This window comes from Rhagoletis pomonella, unplaced genomic scaffold (assembly GCF_013731165.1).
Source record: "Rhagoletis pomonella isolate Grant_MI unplaced genomic scaffold, Rhpom_1.0 Rhpom_scaffold_00007, whole genome shotgun sequence".
NCBI lineage: Eukaryota > Metazoa > Arthropoda > Insecta > Diptera > Tephritidae > Rhagoletis > Rhagoletis pomonella.
In genome coordinates, this window is record NW_023458561.1 from 22,735,857 (window position 1) to 22,740,012 (window position 4,156).

Below are 4,156 nucleotides of genomic sequence, written 5' to 3' on the forward strand. Positions count from 1 at the left end.
TACACATGCAATTTGAATTTGTATACAATTTTTAAAACGCTTTCGGTTCTTTATGTTAGATAATAATTGCACATGCAATTTTGGTGTAAAACACAAATACTTAGACGATTATTCTTGCAATAGAAACTAACAAAACACACAATTTTACATATTTTTTATTTTATTCAAATGACAAGGAACTACCAAAACAATATTTCCAACGAAATTTACATACGTCACTCTTCTTTTAACTTCGTTTGTTTGTACGCACTTTTAGGGCCCAGTGTTGTGTAAAGTCCAAACAGAATTTTCACTCCAAAAAATATGACTTATGACTCAAACGCAGACTCAATTTTCCAACTCTTCATAGGCACTTCGTGTTCAATGTTTTATTTAGCGCTTGAACCGCCGAATCCAATAAAGCACGCCGGTTGTTTCCCTTTTTTGCCAACCGACGCAATTGCAAATTCCAAGTGTTGCCAATCCTGTATCCATTTAATGCAGAGGAAGGCTTTCCATCATTTACGGTAATCTCGGTAGACTCTTTTTCTCATACACTGAAAGGCACGCCTCATCAGATGATTTCTTCATCCACTCTTCTGCTCCATACATAAGGACGGGCATCATGAGAGACTCATAAATCGTGGTTTTCATTCTTCTAGAGAAAGCACTCAACTCCTCAATTGCCTACTCAGTACAAAGTGGAACTTGTTAGGAAAATGTATTCTTTGTTGAATTTCAAGGCGGACCTTATTATTGGTGTTAATACTGGTTCATAATTTAACGAACTCCTCGCCAACTTTAAAATTAGAACTGTCAACATAACCCAGGCGCCAAGACGCTCCAGCGTTGACTGCTTGTTTGTTGACTGAATATATGAACATCTTTTTCTACTCGTTCACCACCGAAAAGGCAGAACAGACGTCGTGTTTTCTATTAGCGGGTAAATCGGATGCCAGCAGCATGCGCCGGTAATAGTAAGCTATTTTATTATTATCTTTTTCAGCATCAGATTAAAGAAATCACATGAAAGGGAATCGCTCTGTCTGAAATCCCGTTTAGTATCAAACAGCTCGAGGAGGTCATTCCCTATTCTGACAGAGCTGGTGCTATTGCTCAACGTCATTTTGCACAGCCGTATCACCTTCGCAGGGAGAAAAAATTCAGATATTGTGCATAAGGCCAACTTATTTTCATGCTATCGAAAGCGGCTTTGAAATTAACAAATAGACAATCCTCTTCTCGCGACTCTTTTCCAAGATTTGGAGTATTATGGATACCTGGTCTATGGTAGATTTTCCAGGTCTAATGCCACACTGATAAGGCCCAAGCAGTTCGTTGACGGTGAGCTTCAGTCTCTCACGCAATTGGGCATGCGATCCGCGTAAGAGTCGATGCATGCATCTTATCAACTCCTCGCCTTGCATAGCTCAGCTGGCAGGCCGTCAGCCCTAGCAGATTTGTTTTTTTTTTCAGCTTCGCCATTGATCTTCGTACCGCGTCATAGCCGTGCAGTGGGACATCTATTCCGTCATCATCGAGTGGGGACTTTCGTTGCAGGAGAACCTTCCCCGATAAGCACCCGGTTACATAGTTAATCGCAATAAACTTTAACGATACATTGTAGAATTCTTTTTTTTCCTAGAGTCGGAATTAACCCAAAAACAATGCAATTAGAAAACATCACTTAAACAGAATACGTGTTCGTTTTAACTTATTTTAAATTTCCACGATCCACGAATAAATCCGAGCAGACTGGGTGTTAAGGAGTTCAGGTGTTCATCTCTCAACATATCGCTGCCAAAATCCTTACATCCAATCCTCAAAAAGGCAGGCAGAAGCACACAGAGAGTTCAGGAGAGGAAAGTTAAATATAGTTGTCATCAATGCATACCAAAGTCAGGTTTTAGGCCATAAGAAGTGACCAGAAGTGACTTGTCTGCAGTCCCATCTGCTCAATGCAAGCAAATACCTATGAAGATACTCTGAGATTGAGGACAGCCTGAGTTTTGACTACCTGCAACCCAAGAATCTTCTAAGTCATTGCTGAGCGAACTAATTACTCAGTTTCTGACGGTGGCTTAGAAGGGCGAAGGTGGGACCGTTCGTGGGTGGGAGTTCGATAACTGTTTCGAGTGATCTGCCACCCAGAGTAAAACAAGTTTATTATCTTTTTCCACGTAGTTTTATTGAGATTTGCATTACCACACTAGACTGGAAGTAGCTTGAGGGCTGGCCAATAACTTGAGGCTAGTTTGGCTGTCGATGCAGATACGTAAACTACTAATTATCAACGTTATCTCCGTTACTTTCGATATAGTTTCCACATCCTGACCCTGCATCAGTCTTGGAGTGTTCACTAATGATTCTACATAGCGTAAGCTTGGGCTCAGTATCGGGGGTAAGCCAGCACTCAGCCTCAGGTAACTCAACATTGTATGTCGTATGTCTTCAGCAGAGTCAACGGTTGCGCACAATCTGGTGGCAATAAAAAGACATTCAAGTCTTATTCTCCGGCTCCAACAATTTCCGCCTCACTCCACCCTGTGTCACACGAGCACTTATACCTTTTAAGCATGATAAAAACATAGCAAGGTAGAACCGTTCTCTCAATTTGTCGGCCATGATTTTTTTTTGAAATTTACCAACATTTTAAAATCATATAAAAGTGAAAATAAAAAATTGAAATTGTTCGAAATTGTTGTTGCTTGAGATTGAAAATGAAAATGTGTGTGTGAGTTTGTGAGTAAATTTAAATATTAAATTGTTTGGAAACGTCAAGAATTTTAAAAGTGCCTCTCAGCGGTTCTACCTTACTATATTTATACCCGAGCGCACTTGTGCACAAGGGTATATTAATTTTGATCACATAACGGTTGTTTGTAACAGCCAAAACGAATCGAGATAGATATAGACAAATGTATACATAAATGATCAGAATGAAAAGAGAAATCGATTAAGCCATGTCTGTCTGTCCGTCTGTCCGTCCGTCCGTTGGTATGTAGGTTTCTGTTAATCCAAGGTAGGTAGGTATATTTTAGTAACTACTGAAGATTATTCACTCAATATATATATGTACAACAATTTTTAGACGAAAAATAAGAATATTATAAACTTTTCGAAAATGGGCGTAGCCATTACGGTATGGTTACATGTGTATATCTTGGTAACCGCTGCACCAATTTCTTCCAACCTTGGCAAAGTTGTAGGCCTTGATACAGCATACTAAATGGCCGAAAATTTAAAAAATCGGACAATAACCACGCCCACTTCCCATATAACGGTAATTTAGAGAAATACAAAATCTTCGATAAATCAGTAAATATTAAAGCTAATTTATTCAAAATTGATGCTTGCAACAATTCTTTACCAAGATATACGTTTATGGTAAAATTTTAGAAAATGGGCGTGGCACCGCCCACTTATGATCACATATATTTATATCGGTAACCGTTCTACCCAATTGTACTAAACTCGGTATTTTTATTGTGCTTGCCACATAAAAGCAAAACGTTGAAAATTATTGACATCGGACTAAAATTACGGCCGCTTTTCATATAACGGTAAATTTCAAAAATGCTTGAAACTGCTATATTTTGAAATTTAAGGACGCCAATTTACTCAAAATTGATACACCCCGGCTTACCATCTAGCGGTAGCTTTCGGAAAGGTGAAAAAACATATATTTAATACTTGCGCCGGGTATTTAATGTTCGGCTCCGCCCGAACTTAGACTTTCTTACTTGTTTTATCATGCTTTTAAGCCTACAGAAATCTACCCTTATATATTTAGGCATGATTCAATAATCATAATATAATAATATAACATAATATATAATCATGATATTTAGGTTTATAAGGTTTTAAAATTTTTCATTTTACATATTTATACCGTCAATAGCAGACTGCCTATATTATTTCTTAATGTGAAATGTCATTTGCCTGTGAATTAATTTCTTTTTTTTTAAGTGAAACTGGCTGCAACGGACGGATGAACAGCAATATGCAGACGAATACGAAGAAGACTACAAATATGAATTCAAAAATATGACGACCAAAACGAGGGCGAAGACGGATACGAAGACCACAGTGAAGGCCAAGAAGATTGCGAATAGACAAATACGAATACGAGGTCAAATAAGAAGTCGCTTACGAAGATGAATACAAATACGACTAC